Raw genomic sequence first — 18,862 nt, forward strand, 5'->3', positions numbered from 1 at the left:
TGAAGATAAACCATATTCTGGGCCATAAACTATACCTTAACCAATTTAAAAGAAGAGAAATTATATAATGTCTGCTCTCAGACCACAATGAAATTAAACTAGAAATCAACAACAGAAAGATAACTGGAAAATTCCAAAGTATTTGGAGGTTAAACAACATACATCTAAATAAAACATACTTCAAAGAAGAAATATCAAGATAAATTTAAAAATATTTTTTTAAGTTTATTTACTTATTTTGAGAGAGACAGCAGGGGAGGGGCAGAGACAGTGGGAAACAGAGAGAATCCCAAGCAGGCTCCACACTGTCAGCCCACAGCCTGAAGCAAGCCTCGAAACCATGAACCACCAGAATATGACCTGAGTTGAAGTCAGATGCTCAACTGCCTGAGCCACCCAGGTGCCCCAACTTAAAAATATTTTTAACTAAATATAAATTAAATACAGGCTATCAAAATTCGTGGGATACAGTGAAAGCAGGGCTAAGGGGGAAATTTAGCATTCATTGAATGCATGTATTAGAAAAGAAGAAAGATTTGGAACCTATAATTAAAAAAAAATCTTTTTTTAAGTTTATTTATTTTGAGAGAGAGACAGAGACAGAGAGAGAGCAAGCTGGGGAGGAGCAGGGAGAGGGAAAGACAGAATCCCAAGCAGGCTCTGTGCTGTCAGCGCAAAACCTGACGTGGGGTTTGAACTCACAAACCACGAGATCATGACCTGAGCTGAGATCAAGAGTTGGAGGCTTAACCAACTGAGCCACCCAGGCACCCCTAGAACTTATAATCTAAGTTTCCATTTTAGGAAACTAGAAAACAGAGCAAATTAAATCCAAAGTGAGCAAAAGAAAAAAAAGAGCAGAAATCAATGAAATTGAAAACAGAAAATACAGAAAATCAACAAAACCAAAAGCTGCTTCTTTGAAAAGATCATTAAAATTTATAAGCCTCTAAACTACGCTAAGAAAAGAGATGAGACACAAATAACTAATACCAGAAATGAAAGAGGGTACATCACTATGGATCCCATGGACATTAAAAGGATAATAAAGAAATACTGTGAACAACTCTATGAACACAAATTTAATAACCTAGATGAAATGCAGCACCATTCCTTGAAAGACACAATCTACTAAAACTTAGCAGGTATAGACAATCTAAATGGACCTATATTTATTAAAGAAATTGAATCCATAATTAACCTTCTGAAACAGAAAGCACCAGGACCAGATGGATTTGCTGGTAAATTATACCACACATTTAAGGAATAAATTATAGTAATTCTCTACAATTTCTTCAAAAGATAAAAACAGGTAGAATACTTCTTAACTTACTCTATGAGGCCAGCATTACGCTAATACCAAAACCAGACAAACCATTGCAAGAAAACTATAGACCAATATCTTGAACATAAATGTAAAAGTTTTCAACAAAATATCAACAAATCAAAATCAACAGTGTATAAAAAGAACTATGCACCATGATCAAGTGGGATTTATATCAGGTATGCAGGGCTGGTTCAACAATTCAAAAATTAATTGATGTAATATATTATATCAACAGGCTAAAGAAGAAAAATCACATGGTCATAGTAATAGCTGCAGAAAAAGCATTTGACAAAATCCAGTACTCATGCATGATAAAGATTCTCAGGAAACTAAAAATAGAGGGGGAACTTCCTCAACTTGATAAGGAATATCTTAGAAAAAAAATCTATAGCTAACATTATACCTAATGATGAGAAACTCAAAGTTTTCCCACTAAAATCAGTAACAATTCAAAATAAAATAATAACATATCACTACATACTTACTGGATTGGCCAAAATCTGGAACACTGACAGCACCAAATGTTGACAATGATGTGAAGCAACAGGAAATCTCACTCATTGCTGGTGGGAATGTAAAACGGTACAGTCACTTTGGAAGACAATTTGGCAGTTTCTTAAGAAACTAAACATACTTTACCATATGATCCAGTAATTACTCCCTTTGGTATTTACCCAAATGAACTCAAAACTTACATTCACACAAAAACTTGCATGTGGATGTTTACAGCAGCTTTCTTTAGAATTATCAAAACCTGGAAGCATTCATGATATCTGTCAGTAGGTGAATGGATAAGTAAACTGTGGTACATCCAGACAAGTGAAAATTAATTATTCAGAATTAAAAAGAAATAAGCCATCAAGTTACAAAAAGACATGAGTGAAACTTTAAAGTCTATTACTAAATGAAAAACACTAGTCTGAAAAGGCTGCCTTATATATGATTCCAACTGTGTGCCTGACTTGTGGAAGAGGCAACAAAACTATGGAGGCAGTAAAAAGATTAATAGTTCCAGGGGTTAGGGAGAAGAATGAATAGGCCACGAACAGAGGATTTTTAGGGCAGTGAAACTACTCTGTCTGGTACTACAATGGACACATGTCGTTATACACTTGTCCAAACCCATAGAATATACATCACCAAGAGTGAACCCTAGACTATGGACTTTAGGTGATAATGATGTGTGAATGTAATTCCAACAGTTGTAATAAATGTTCTATGCTGGTGGAGGATGTCAACAGAAGGGGAAGTCGTACAGTGTGATGTAGGCTGCAGAATGTTTACTCGAACTCTGTACTTTCTGCTCAGTTTTGCTGTGTACCTACAACTGCTCTAAAAAAATAAAGTTAATTAATTAAAAAAGTGTGGTTTCAGAAAACACAGCAATTTTTACACCAAAAGTTAGATCTTCCCCACACACTGAATTATCTGTGAAAACTAGAGACAGATGGTTTTATTCAATTGCATTTGGAATCATTAACACCACTAGGGCTCTTATTATTTTTTTTTTTTTAATTTTTTTTTTCAACGTTTATTTATTTTTGGGACAGAGAGAGACAGAGCATGAACGGGGGAGGGGCAGAGAGAGAGGGAGACACAGAATCGGAAACAGGCTCCAGGCTCTGAGCCATCAGCCCAGTAGGGCTCTTATTTTTTGAGCCTTGAGTCAAAAGTTCTTTTCATGGTATAAATACAGAGAAATTCTCTTCTTGTGCTACTTGAGGGTTAGTATACACCCTCTTCCATTAATATAAAAGATTTCCATTTCATATTTGCATATAATCCACATGATTTTTAGAGAGAAAAATATTTTATTAACTGTCTTAAAAATAGTTTCTTGATATTTCCACTAACACTCTAAAAAGAATGTATGTTAACAATTATTTTATTAATCTCTTTTATTTAGGCTATCATGAGTATAAAACTATATGTAATTTCACTTTAATGCTAATGCATAATACATTGTGTTTAGATTGGTTATATATTGAATTGTTTTCCAATGTGACTTTTTTTTTTATTATTATAGAAGGAGTAATTCAAGTACCAGAAGAAAAAGCAAAATATGTGCTATCAGGTGTATTTTCCGATTATCTTCAGGTGGTAATCTTTATGAAGAACTAGGCAATTTTTTTAAAGGTATTCATCCCTGGGGCGCCTGGGTGGCTCAGTAGGTTAAGTGTCCAACATTGGCTCAGATCATGATCTAGTGGTCTGTAAGTTCGAGTCCCAAGTCAGGCACTGTGGTGATAGCTCAGAGCCTGGACCCTGCTTTGAATTCTATGTTTCCCTCTCTCTCTGCCCCTCCCCCACTCATGCACTCTCTGTCTCTCTCTCAGAAATAAAACTAAAAAAAAAAAAAAAAGAAGAAAAGTGTTCATCCCTAAGCAGACCTTTTGCTGTCATCTTGTCTGTGCCTCCTTCTAACCATACCTGTTATATTCAGAGATCCTGTTGTATATAATGATATAATTATCTACTTTGGGAGATTATTGATATGTTATGAGTGAAGGATAATGGATCAGTCACTATGTGTGATTATAATTTTCAAAAAATGTTACCAATAATATTTGGACAATGAACTCCGTGGAGAATGAATAGAAATTGATTTTCAAGACTGAAGGAATCCTGAGAACTAGTGAGGACTCATTTAAAAGGACTTCCCAGGGTCTCCAAGGCAGAAAGATTCTACTAGTTCACTGAGAAATTTTTCACACATGATTTTTTTAAAGTAATTCCCAATAAATTTATAGAAATGACTATATGATGTTTCAAGACTCATTCTTCACTGGAGAGTATTTCCTTCATACCCAATTTACTGACCTTCCAATCATTTTCAACCTCATGCTTTTCTGATTTTACTTAATCGTCTGTCCTCTAAAAAATTACCATAAATGGTCCTAATAACTATCTTTTACTTATCTTCCATGATCTCCAACGACTCTTCTATGCATTACGCTCTCTTCTGGCGCTGTGGGATAATGAGCTCCATGCACGGACTCACCTGCTCAGGCCTCTTGAGGGATGTCTGAATGTCACCGTGGTGATGGGGTACCAGTGCAAGGCCCCAACGGGAATGGGATAGTACTCAAGGCCTGAGGCATATGTCTGGCAGAATGAGTTGAAATTCTCTTATTTGGGAGAGCATAAGAGGTAGATAAAGTCACATAAAACTACATTCTGATGTTGACAGGCCTTAGAACCAATTTTAAGGCACTATAATTTCAAGGACATAAGTCTTGGTTTTGCAGCTTATCTCTCTATTCAAATGAAAGTGTGGTCACAATTCAGGCCCCAGAAATACTGCTGTGTCATCCCTGTGTTAATGAGCCTGGAGAGAGGTGTGTATGTGTGTGTGGTACTGTAATGCTCCCAAATAAACTAGCCTTAACAGCAGGTTCGGAGTCTTCTATTTGTAATTTGGGAATAATTAGTGTCAGGGGGATAAATGATTAGCAACCTCGTTATATCAAAGTGACCTAACATCGGACAAAAAACGTAGGCCATTTCTTCAAAGACTGATTTTAGATCAATACTGTTAAGAGATATTCCCACAAATGCTGAAAATCTAGGGAAACCTGCTTCATTAAAAGTCTATAATTAATGATGCAGTAACATACAACACAACTGTGGGCTGGCAGATAGAAAAAAATTATCTCAAAACCTTCAATACAGATTTAAATCTAGATTTTTCATTACAAACTTAGAAAAAAATTCTAAACAATGCATTTTCTAAAATGTCAAAGCAACATCGTTCTCAAATGGCTGCAGAAATCATTTATTGATCAAAACGAAGAAAGAGAATCACTGGCTTAAAAAGGCTAAGACTAAGGAAGGATTTGAGGTTACACAATGTATTTTGAGTTTCAAAATGAATGAAGTAAAGGAATAACAGGCCACGTAGGTAGTATTTTGTAATTCTAATCTCAAGGATTTGGTGTGAGAACTGAAATTAACTCCTTTTTTTTTTTAATATTTCAAATGAAAATTGTCCATTTATTAAGCATCCACAGAGTTCCAAGCATTATACAGAACACTTGTTCACACTCTTTTAGAGCAAAATTGCGTATTTTTTTCACTGACTTTTGCATGCATTGACATTTTAGTTCCACTGTCATAAAATGACCAGTTCTTCAAGACTTGCTCAAGAAACAAGTTTCTGATCCATAGAAGCAGATCATGCAGGAAGTTTCTCCTGAACTGTTACGCTGAATGTCCTTTCCGTCAGAACCTAACCCCCCTTCCTCCTCTGAAGCCTCCATCTCCACCTCCTCTTGCGCGTCTGAAACCGCCCCTCCGCCCACTGGGCGCCCTCCACCTCTTCCTCCTGCCACCACCTCTTGGAGGTCCCTTCTCACCTGGAGGTCGAGGTAAAAACCTCTGCAGTGGGAGCAGTTTATATGGGTCCATGTGAAATTCTGCAGGTTTTTAAAGGAAAGTGCCTTCATATTTTCTGACAATTTAACGGAAAAAAAAATCTCTAAATTGTCCACATATGTCATCCACTTTACTAATCTGTTCTTTGCTCTCTAAATAAACTGGAGCGCTGAAGTAAAGCACCTTATTTTTGTCTGCAGTACATTTAAAAACTATGTCATCTCCACAGGGATACAGGTACGCTCCTAATAAAACTACATGTTCTGGAGATCGCTGGTCTTGGCCTTTGTTCAACCGTCCGTGGCCACTTCCTTGTCCAAATCCTCCTCTGCCACCATCGCTTTTGAAATTACTGCCTCCATCCGGGAAGGTTGTAGCGGCTGCTATGAATGAAGCCGCCACCTCCATTAAAGCTTCTACAACCTCCGCCTGGAAAAGACCTTTTTGCTCTACCAGCCTCATCGCCCAGGGTTAGAACCTCCTCCCCCCGCAAGCAGTGAATTCTTGACGCCACAACTCCTTCCTTCCAGATCCTCCTGCTCCCTACCGCAGCTCACCTGCCTGAAATTAACACTCTTGTGTAAGAGAAAAGTTATAACCCCGCGTCTTACATGGCTTCCTCTTCCTGATTAGTTCCAAGTGAGTCACTCTCCAGCTAGACCTTCAGTCGCAGTTGTGGAGCATGGTGCTAGGTATGAAAAGGTTTCCTACATCTTGAATAGGGCCTCCAGAAATATTTAGGGATTAGGGAAATTTAAGGATAATAACTGGATTGGAATGCAATTTCCTTGAGGGCTAGAGCAGTGGTTCTCAAACTGCAGCCAGTATCAGAATCACCTGGAGGGCTTGTTAAAACATAGGCTGCTGGACCCAACACTAGAGTTTCTGATTCAGTAGGTCTAGGGTGGGACTAAGAATTTGCATTTCTAACAAGTTCCCAGGTTCCCAGAGGAGCCCAGGTGGAGGGTCACTATTCTAGACCAGTGTCTCAACCTGTTGCACATTGCTATCACCTTAGGAAGTTTTTAAACTCCTGATGCCAAGATTATCACCCAGACTAATAACATCAGAATCTACGGTGGTCATGACTAGGCTCCAGTATTTTGTTTGTTGGTTTGTTTTTATTTTTGAGAGTGTGAGTGGGAGAGGGGCAGAGAGAGAGGGAGACACAGAATCTGAAGCAGGGTCCAGGCTCTGAGCTGTCAGCATAGAGCCCAATGCAGAGCTCAAACAAACGACCGGCAAGATCGTGACCTGAACCAAAGTCTGACCCTTAACTGACTGAGCCCCCCGCAGGTGCCCCTAGGCTTCAGTGTTTTTTAAAGTTCCCCAGTAAATTCCAATGTACAGCCCAGATTGGAAGACACTGTCCAGTCTCATGGTGGTTCTCAGCCCAGGCTATACTTTAGAATAAACTGAGAAAGTATTTTTTTTAATTGAGGTATAATTGACACACCGTAAACATTACCCTGTTAAAGTGTACAAGTCAGTAGTTCTTATTCACAAAGTTGCACAACCATCACCACTATCTAATTACAGAACATGTTTATCACCAACCAGGGAGATTTTAAACAAAGTTCTGATACATGGATTCCACTCTCAAGAGATTCTGAATTAACCAGTCCACTGGGTAAAGGCATCAGTGTTTTTGTAAATTTCTCAGGTGATTCTATTGCACACTAGGGTTGAGAACCACAGTTCCTGAGTTTGGTTACAGACCTTCCAATACTGTTTAAGGAGTTAATACTTACTTAGGAGCCTTCACTGACCTGTCAGGGATGTTGTAACAATAGAGGAACTAGCACACATTCTGTCTGAACTCCTGCCTGTCCATTAAACTTGCTCAATCACAATACAGGGGGGGGACATCATCCTTGATTTCGGGCTCTCAGAGCAGAGAGCTGGGTGACCTTTAACAGGTCAACCTGGAGGTGGCTCTGGTGGTGAGGCCGGCTTTACTGCCTGCAGCATTTCCTTGCAAACCAAAGCTGGATTTTAGAGACTGCCAGAGCCTCTGGAGGGCTCAGTGGGCCCTCAAAAGGACTCAGAGCCGCTAGTAAATTTTTTAACATTTGCTTCTGTATTTTTAAGAAGCCCATTTTGTAGAGACCTTTGGTCGGATGTTGTTTCAATGTTGGCCTTTCGATGATTAAGTCACAGAAACAGAGTTTGAGTCTTGGCTCCTGCAACTATAAATTGCCAGATTTTGGGTAAAACATTCTGAACTACAGTTTCTTCATTATGTAATATTTCCTTCCTCCGAGAGATGTTTGTGATTAAGGGAAATGGCATATTGGGCACATTCACCTCTGTAGAATGGATTCAGTGGAAACATCAGGAGATTTTATGTCACTTAATCTGCATTCCTTCCTGGCTCTGGCCCTTTCCACTAATGTGACCTGGGCAAAATATGAGCTTTTATAATCTATAAAAGGAGAAACCAATAATAATAATAATAATAATAATAATAATAATAATAATACCTACCTCACCTTTAATACTATATTTTTGTGACAATCAAATGGTATTGTTCTAAAAAAATGGTATAGTTCACATGAAAATGTTTTATATACTATGGCACTGTATAAATGATTATGCTTTAGGATATAACTAGATGGATAGACATATGAAAGGAAGAAAGAATGCATAATTTATAAAGTAAGTTGATTTCTTTTGATGTGTAGACAGTTTGAACCTTAGGACCTCAAGAGCAAAAGGCTACTTCCTCCATAGATCATTTAAAAGTAGCCACTGCCTGAAATCTGGATAATGAAACCTCATTTAAATGCTTTATGGAAAAGGAGATCCTAAGTTGGTATCCTTTAAGTAGTCTTTTTTCCCCCACTTGCCCCCACCCTTTTTTTTTTTTTTTTTTTTTTTGGTCTTTGCCTATCCAGAATGGAGTTAATTATGCTCCCTAGTTCTTAGCACTTAATTGGCCCATGCAGTTCCCCTCCTTTTAATGTATTCTTTTCCTTCATCCTCGTCTCTGATCCCAGTTCCTGTCCTTTCATAGATCCCCCAATCTTTTGTTTGCATTGTGAATACTTCCCATCTACCTTCTAAACATTTGTTTATGTGTATATATGTATATCTGTAAAAAATATTGTTTGGTATGTGTGAAAATTTTTTAGAAATTTACACAATTGTTATTTTGCTATAAACCACATTTATTTCACTTAGCAGTATATTTTATCTTACTATGAGATCTACCTTCTTAAACTTAGTGTATAATCATCATTGACTCTAGGTATGTTGTATGCTGGATCTCTAGAGCTTACTCATCTTGCTTAACTAAATCTTTATGCCTATTGGTCGGTAACTCCCCATTTTTCTCTTCCCCCAGTCCTGGCAACCACCATTCTTCTCTTTGATTCTATGATCCCGACTATTTTGGATATCTCATAGAAATGGAATCATGCAGTATTTGTCTTTCTATGACTGCCTTATTTCACTCAGCATAATATGCTCAGGTTCATCCATGTTGTCACACATCGCAGAATTTTCCTCTTTTTAAAAGTATTCCATTATATGTATATACCATTGTGAGATCCACCCATGCTCCTATATGAAGATCTAATTCATTTTTCTTTTGACACTGCATATTATTCCATCTTAGGCAAGTACTCTATCATATTATTCCTCTAGTGAGGGACACACTAGATTTTTTCGTTCACAAGATTGTCTTCGTTGTTTATGGGCCTTTATTTTCCCATATTCATTTAAGAAGCAATTTTATCCAGTTTTCCCAAAATATTCTGCTGAAACTTTTATTGGAATTGTATTGAATTTGTAGATCAATTTGTGGAAATCTGTATCTTTAAATTGTAAAGATATTGCATCTGTTTATGTAGTGTGGCTTTCTATTTATTCAAATCTCTTCTTTTAATAGAATTTTAAAATTTCTTTTATAAAGACCATTAGGCCAGCTCATAGTTTTTAGCTTTTGGGTTACTGTAAATAATGTTTTATGTTCTCTTGCATTTTCTAATTGGTTATTGCTGATATAAAGGAATGCTATTTGTCTTTGTTTAATGATATTTTTATTTCTCAAACTTGCTGACCTTGAACTCCCTTAATAATTTTCAGAGTTTGTAACTTCTCTTGTACTTGAATGTAAATTATTATATAATCTATAAACAATGGCAATTTTCTCTTCTCCCTTCCAGATTTTATTCCCCTTATTTTAATTGTCTGATTATACTAGCCAAAACTTCCAATACTATGCTGATTAGTAACATTGAAAGAAATTAGCTTTGTCTACTTCCAGACCCAATCATATTGTGGTATGAAATCCACTATTATACATTCTTGGTTAGGAATGTGGTAGGCTTTCCCATAAGGCTTTTATATGCCTGTGGTAGAGAATGGGGAGGAGGCAGGACCTGGCTGAGAAGGAAATATATGAAAAGTCCTAATAATACTTACAAAGCCAGAAATCATACCAAAAGCTGGGTAATTATAGTAGAGATGCATTTTGGTTTTACATGTACTTGAGTGGTTACTATAATCCAAAAAATTCCCCTTCCTTTCTTTTCTCTCTATTCTCTTACACCTTAAAAGTGTTCTGGAACTCCTCTATCTTTAAACATGCCCAAACTCTTTCTTAGTGTATGTGCCCATTGGCTTTCCTGTCTCTTCCTCTCTTTATCCTCCTTGCCTATTTTATTAGGTAGCATAACTTAACTTCTCTCCTGGAGAAAAACCAACCCTTCCTTCTTGGGAAGGGGGAATTAGAATATCCAAATAACAAGTGGGAGCAGAAAAAGGGCTGTGAATGTTCCCATTGGTAATTTTTGTCCTTTCTGCTTACATAATTTGGCACATTGGGGCAGATCATTAGATATTCAGGTAGAAATATTTGAAAACTTTAGTTCCTTTGGCTCTTTATGCTTCTTCCCTACCAGCCTAACTATGATTCAATATGACATCTGCCTCCATCACTGTTGTGTCCTATTTATGCAATCTAATGTAGCTTTATTTACTTATTTATTTATTTAGACAGCTGTATCGCATTGCTGATCCATTTTGAAATTACACTTAACTAAGCTTCTAGTGTTACCCAGTTATTTGTATAATTAGTTTTTGGATCTAATTCAAAGATTCTACATTTGTTCTTTTTAAAATTCCATTCTGATGCTCTAGCTTATGAAGAGTTTTGGAAACTTGTCTCTGTTATCCAACATACTATCTAGTGCTCCAATCATCTTGTCATCTGTAGAATTTGATAGGAAGGCCATCAGTGTGCTCATCCAAACCTTTGATAAATATGTCAAAAAGGACAGGGCCAGGCAAGAACCCCGAGGCACACCACTATAAAATTTCCTTCAGGTTGACATGGAATTAGCATTCTTGGACATGGCTCTTCAATTATTGATGAAGTCACCTGACTGTGCTTGCATCCACTCCACATTTCTGTATGTTATCCACAAGGATTTCCTGAAAAACACTGTCAGATTCCTTGTTGAAATACTAACACATTGTGCAGCATTTCCTTGACCTACCTGATAAGTAAACCCATGTATTATTCAATTCTACTTCAGTTTCAAATGACAGAATTTCAATTTAAACTAGATTAGGCAAAAGAGATCATTTATAGGTTCACCTCTGTACATTCTATGCCATCAGAACACTGGTTCCCTCTGCCATCCTCTGTGTTGCCTTCATTCTTATGCCATCTCTCCACTCCTAGAATCAAAATGTCTACCATCAGCTAGAGAGTTTTTGTCCCAATGGTTCCTCTAGCATCCTAGAACTGAGTCTCATTGTCTCTGACAGGATCATGAACCCATTTCTAAACCAAACCCAGGAAGATGTGATGATCTGGGTGGCCAGCCCTGGGCCCCTTGAAGTTGCTCCAACCAAATTACATGAACTGAGAAAACCTCAAAGATAGCAATGCTATCAAAAGACAAACAAATGGATATTTTCTATACCTAAGAAAAACGTTTTACTTCTCTGTGGTATCTCTTAATCTTATTGTTCCAGAAAGTATCTCCTGAACATACTGTTATCCATAGCTCAAGGATCATTCACATTATATCTACATTTATATACCCAGCTATTTTATTTATCTATATGTATGCATATAGATAATTATTATGCAGTTGGAAGCAATGCTCTGCTTGGATAAATAATGTGTCATCAAAAGTTTATTTCTATAGGGATGAGTAATAAGTGTTCTCCATTCTGCAGCTGGCCAACTGATTACAAACCCACTCAGCACAGAAATCTGGGCAAGAGAGTCATCTACAATGAAGGATGGGGATATCATGTATGCACTTTGAGGTGGGCTGTTCTGCTATAAAGAGATAATTTCTTGGTCCTGATTCATTTGGATGGCAATGGTAATACATGATCCAGAATATAGTGGTCTTAAAGCAAAACAAAATGCCAGGGTTGAAAGCTATAAGAATAAAAGCTATGTTTTGGCTTTAATATAACTATTAGAAGCTATTATTAGTTGGATCTACTATTAGATGGATTCTCCAAATGCATTTAATGGTCTAATTGGTTTCTCACCTTCTCACCAAGGCACTTTTCCAGACACTTAATTTTCTATGTTCTGACGACATTCAAATCCACGGATAAGTCTCAGTCACGTAGTACAAACCTGCTAATGAGAAAGTTCAGTGGTAAACACTGGAGAAAACACCCTTAGAAGACACTTTAAAGGATGCTTTTGGAGGAGAAAATCTTGGAAATTTTTATATCATGGAATTGATCTAGAATCATTTGCAACCAGACTCAATGATTAAATGAGGATGGTTCAGGTCTGATTGCCAAACAGCTTTCTCATGTACTTCTACTTGACCACCTCAAACAATACAAGATGGCCTTGGCCTGAACTATATGCCTCTATACATATTGGGTAATATCTGTCCTTATCCTGTTCTTATTTTGTAGAATGTCCTGCCTTTGTGTGAACTTGATGTTATACCGAAGTCCATACCTGGACAGCAGAAGAATCACTATATCTCACACTGAACGGTAGATAGGCAAGCAGCAAAGAAATATCAAGAGTATTGCCAGTTATCAGGAATGTATTACACTTTTACTGAATATACTAGATGTTAAAATAAAAACAAGGAGAACAGTGGATATTTAAGGTCAGGAACCCAGTGGAGAAGACCAACAAATTACTTTTTTTTTTTGGACAAGCTACAGCCAGGCCATATAACCATGGGAGTGTTAGGACATCTTAGCACTTTTCAGTCTGATCGATAACATTAAATGCTGCAGTTAAGTCTGACAAAATGAAACTAGCAAGAACATATCAATGAACACAAAGAATCTGATCATTATCACTCCTAGGATGTAAAGAACAACAACAAAATTGTAATTTATCCGAGGGTCTTGCCATTAGAAAATAGGGCAGAGTCTTAATTTCCTTTCCCATTTTCACAATAAGAAAGTCAATCCAGTGCTCCAGGCACTATTACATTAAATATTGATATGGAGTCACTGTATAGTAGGTTTTCCTTCTAAGAAATTGATAAATTCTTAATGAAGAGTAGGGAGACAGAGCCCAACATGAATGGATAATTTGTTCAAATACAGTTGACTTTTGTCTTTAGAGTTGTTCTTTTTCTATATTATATAATGAATGATTTTCTTTGGAATTTAATTTTTCTGACACTAAAACATACATACTTAATAAATCTTTCTAGATTCTAAATGAACATTCTTGGAAAGTTTTCATTTGGCACAAATAAAAATGAGCAAAACTTAGCGAGAAATCTCCTTAAAATCTGTATTTTATTTGAGGCCAAACGATCAATAGCTACTACTTTGGAATAAAAAAAATATCTAGTTGGCTGCATTGCTACCGCTAAAGCTGATTTCTGAACACTTTGAGGCTATTAGTGTTCTCTATGTTCTAGATACATGGGAGAAATGGAGACTATAGAGTTCTGAAACTAACAGGGCCTTGAGATGACCATCTGTGCCAGATTTACACAAAACCATCCAGATGCAAGATTGTCCTTTGCAATTCAAAAGATCAGCTCTGTTCTCTTCTGCTCCACAAGTTTCCATTGAACACTTAAGTACAGAAGTGTAATGAGAAAGCTAGAGACAAAAAAGGTAAAGACACAATTCCAGTCTTCAAGAGGTGTATTATTTAGAAGATATTCAAGCAGACATGAGAGCTAAACAGTCAAGATCACTCTGTGATATTTATCAAGCTAGATGAAGATATTCTAAGTTAGTGGAGTTAACTAAGGAAGATTTCTTGGAACTTTGAATTGAACTGTGAAGAAAATTACAGTGTTACCTTTTGGCCTCAGCTAACATGCATTCACATGATATCAATGAAAAAGTCATGATTCACATATGTGGTAGGATCTGTCTCTGGATAAAGGAAACCACTGGGGAAAACTCTTGATAAGTGAAAACTATGTGTTTTATGGAACTGGATGTGTAGTTTTCTAGAGATTCCATCAGGGCACTGCTCAGGGGATGGCCAATGAGATGTTCCACATAACTTCAGATGACCTCTAACAAGATAATCAGCAATTGGAGGGCAGCCCAAACTGTCCATCAGAAACAGCCATGGAATAAGATGATTCCTTCATATGAAAAAGATCACTTGGAGAATAAAACATATTGTAAAATTAGACAACCCAATAAAAGTGAAAACATATACTGTATTTAGAAGCAGGAAAGCAAGTGTCTTAAAAAATTATAGAGTATGTTTTGAATAAACCGTAACTACAGCATTAAGGCTTAAGTCAAACGAATTAAAGTAAGTTAAGAAAAATAGCTATGAACAATTATATGCTAAGATTAACAAACATTCCTACTGATCAGTGCCAAACCTTCCAGGTGTATCTGAACAAGAGACACTCAACCCAAGCTGTGAAACAACTGAACGAAGAGTCTTGTATTTGTTTTATGGCTCTGGTCTTGGTATCTTCAATGCCTTTGCTTTTGAGCATTTCTTTTCTCCTATGTCCTTCACTGCCTGATAGAAACTAAAGCTCTACATTTTAGTTGCATTCATCGGTGGAGTTTCCTAAGTTACTCATCAGTTCACATGTGTAGATTCTTTCAGTACTTAAACCTCCCTGTGGCTGATTCTTTAATCTCTCATCAGCATGAGGCTATAGAGCAGGTGGTTGACAGTATGACTTTGGAGCTAGGCTGCGATCTCTACATTGTGACCCCATCGTATACCATTTGTGTTACCCTAGGCAACTTATATAAAGTCTCCAGTTCTCTATCTGTAAAATGAAAGTAATAATAGACCATGCTAATAAACGGTTGTGAACATAACAGTGATAATGTAAGAAAAGCTAAGCACAAAGTCTGGTCTACAGTAGGCTCTCAAAAACATTTGCTATTATTATCACTAAAATAAAAATAATCATATTAATGTTAATTAACTTGGTTACAAAGTGAATATTATTGTGCTATAGCTGCAATTTCTTAATGTTATCATCGAACATTTCCCTGCCTGATTGCCCTAGTAGTGGTCAACAACTAATTCCAAGTGAGCTTCTGAATTGTTTTTGGTCTTCCTGAGTCTTTTAAATGGCAATTGATTAAGATCCTGACCTGACTTTTGAGGACCTACCTGAGTTTGACCTTACTTTTTACAATGACAAGAACTAAACTACACCTGCAGGCAGGAGATTAACTTTTATCAAACACTTATCCTTTGCTCTTCTTTTTCTCCTGTAGAACTATCTTCTAATTTTAATAATTGTAGTGCTTATGGTTTATTATATGTTTCTCCCACTAGACTGTAAGCTCCAGGGGAAAAGGGATCTCTGCTTTATTCATGGATGTATCTCAGTTACCTAGATGCGTTCCTGGCACATAGTAGAAGCTCAAAAAACATTTGTTGAAATGAATCCATTACTATTAGTTATAGGGTAATGAACATCACAAAGATGTGAAAGATCTTTATTTCAGTTGTCCTACTTTGGACTGTATTCATTCAAGTGTGGATTAATTAGGGCTGCCATGTCATCATATAGCCTTTCAGTCTGTGCACTGAACAGCCCTCGGAAATGCCTCTCACAGAGAATACAATCTCTTCCTGTTCATGAAATATGGAAAGCAAAGGGTCTCTGAATGAGCAACAATTAAGTGTGCCTCACTTTTGGCTAGTATAAAATATAGTTCTGTCAGCTGAGAGGCTTCCAGACCAATTGGAGAGATAGGATAATTATATAGATATAGATAACTGAAACTGTAAAACTCTTAGGAGTGATAGGTATGGTGTTGCCAATGCTGGAATTCAGTTTGGAGAGAATGGTAAAGGAACAGTTTAGAGGCAAAAATATATTGACGTGTTCTCAAGATATCAAAAAAAAATCTATGGGACTCTGGCAGAAATTGTGAGGAGCAGCGTAGAAGTTCTTAATGTGGTAAAAGGAAGTATTCACTATAGACATCATCTCTTCCAAACATTCATTGCTCAAATACTGACATAGCCTTTGCCCTCATAGAACTTACAGTCTATTAGAGTTGGCATGATTATTTATACTCAAATAAATGTAAAACTACATCTCCTCAGGAGCACTTACCACAGATAACACATGCTATTAAAAATGTGTATACGGGGATTTTACCAAGATCAGGGAAGGCATGGGGATGCTTCCTTCAAGAAGAGAAAAGAGGAGGGAATTTGCTTATTTCTCCCGCTATTATGACTTAAGGACAGAAAGTATTCTATTTTCCCTTTTTGTTCTCAGGCAGTGTAAGAAACACAGAGTATATTTTTATTGAGTGAATGACTGAAGGCATGCAGATTTCAGAGCCTTGGATGCAGAATAGAGGGTTGAATCTTGTTCTAAATTAGATTTCACTCTGAGCATGCTTTTACTAAGCTCAGAGGAAAATCCATTTCAGTCATTATTTTGCTATTTCCCATTCCTGGATCATATCAGAGTCTAGGAAGCTTCTCTGAATCCTAGAAAAAAGGGATCGAATCTATATTGTCTATTCCAGTCTGAATATGCTAACCGTTCTTATTTACTGAGCTCATAATAGTTCCTTGAAGTTTTATGACTCCCTGCTGTTTCAGACACAATGGCATACGGGAATCTTTACTGTGAACATGGTTTCACTGCCTAGATAGAGCTTAAAGCCATTGCTTTTGAAGTCTTGCCTCTTATGGGGCATTGCAGTAGAGGAAACACTCTCTTCCCTATCTCAGCAAACTTGAAGTCCTTTTATAAATCTGAAGCAATCACCCTCTGTCCCCTCTAGCTACCTTCAAAGTCTTCAGGGAACTCAGGTTTTAAGGAAGTGCCTTGTAGGCACCAGTTAGTACAAACCTCTCTACTAAGGAAGAAGAGAGCCAAAAGGCTGGGATGCCTTTTTGGAATGGGGAGGAAGAAAATGGACTGGGGAACCTCTGTTAATTAATATATTAAGGTGTTTTCCTGCCACACCTGGATATTTGGAATTTTCCTTATAGACAATGATGCTTTCAGGTGGTTAAATGATTCTTCTGGTAAATGGGTATAGGATGGCTTGGAGTGGAGAAGGCATTGTTGGGAAACCAGTTAGAAGTCTATTGCCAAAATCCAGACATGATGTCAATGATTCTGGACCTTAGTGGTGGCATGGACATGGGAAGCAGAACAGACATTAGAGGCATATAAAGGAGACCTTAAGCCTGGGAAGATGGCAGAGTGGGAGGATCCTAACCTACTTTTTCCCATGGATACACCTAGACAACAGTTACATTAGGGCAACTAACCCAGAAAATGAACAAAAAGCTGACAAAACAGACTCTCCACAGTTAATGATAGAGAGGAAGCCACACTGAAAACAATAGGAAGGATGAAGTCTGGTTGGGAACCAAACTAACCACAAGTGGGAAGGACATCATAAGCACAGAGGAGGGATGGGAGCAGGCACCGCAGTAATGGGGGACCTGCCTTGGGAAGATGAATGTCCATAACATCTGGCTTTGAAAACCAGAAGAGCTTAACTTTGTGCGTTTTTACAATCATTGGGTCTTAACAGTGGGAACTTTACAAATCAGCAGACTTACCTCTGGGAGAGCTTGAGGGTGATAGAAAACTGAGTCCGTGCCCCAAAAGAGCCAGCATAACAAACAACACCTCCGAGATACAGCATAGAAGCAGCAATTTGAAAATCACCTGGGGTATACGAGAAGAAGATTTATTTATTAATCCTAATGTGCCTTGGAGGGGCAAATATCTTCAGAAGTCATCTTCAAGAACAGAAGATTGGCAGATGCCATTTCCTCCCTTATACCCAGCCCAGGTATCCAGACATTTGTGGGAAATAGCACCAACACTCTCAAAATAGCTTGTTAACACTGTGTCATGCCCCTGTGTTCTCCTGCAGATCTACACCATCAGGCCTACCCCACTGGGCAAGAGTCCCTCCAAAGGGATGCTACAGGTCTCATTCTGCAAGCAGCTCCAACAGTGACCAGCCCCACTCCAAAGTACTCTTGCCTTGGGAAGAGGGGAAGATATTCATATACATCAGTTTGACTGTATTACCAGCAGTAGATTGGGAGGTCGACATCTGATCTGACTGCACACCCTGCCCACTAACAAAAGCCTCTCCACTGACAATGCAGGGAAAGTGCCCTACAGTTAAGTGCAGTTGCAGGCCTTGTAAACAGGCTGAGGGAAGGTGTCTGGTCTGACCCAACTACAAGGCCATGGTGGCCCCAGACTGGCCCCTTAATATCACAGGGACTAAACCCTGCTCACAACAGGCAAAGAGGGTCATTGCAGCCAGCTGCACTAAAAGCAAACACAGTTCAATCACAGTAGTCAGGTGCATGAAACACACACAAGAGACATCACTGAAGCACCAGGTTTTAGTGAAAAGGGGTTGTACTGCAGTGCACTGAAGGACCTCTTCTTCATAAGGCTACTACTTTCAAGATCAGGAGACATAGCTGGCTTTCCTAATACATGGAAACAAACACAAAGAGTTAGACAAAATTAGGAGACATAGAAATATTTCCCAAATGAAAGAACAAAATCACAGCAAAAGAACTAAATGAAACAGAGATAAGCAATATACCTGATAGAGAATTCAAAGTAATGGTTATAAAGACACTGGACTTGAGAAAAGAGTGGAAAATCTCAGTGAGACATTCAATAAAGAGATAGAAAATATAAAAAAGAACCTATCAGAGGCAAACTCAATAACTGA

At 37.7% G+C, this 18,862-nt stretch overlaps 1 pseudogene; it reads right to left on the bottom strand.

Annotated features, from left to right (window-relative positions):
• Positions 1 to 5,225: 5,225 nt before the first annotated feature.
• On the bottom strand, positions 5,226 to 6,454 carry LOC109503206 (annotated as a pseudogene).
• Between the last annotated feature and the right edge of the window lie 12,408 nt (positions 6,455 to 18,862).

This window comes from Felis catus, chromosome A1, assembly GCF_018350175.1.
Source record: "Felis catus isolate Fca126 chromosome A1, F.catus_Fca126_mat1.0, whole genome shotgun sequence".
Classification (NCBI taxonomy): domain Eukaryota; kingdom Metazoa; phylum Chordata; class Mammalia; order Carnivora; family Felidae; genus Felis; species Felis catus.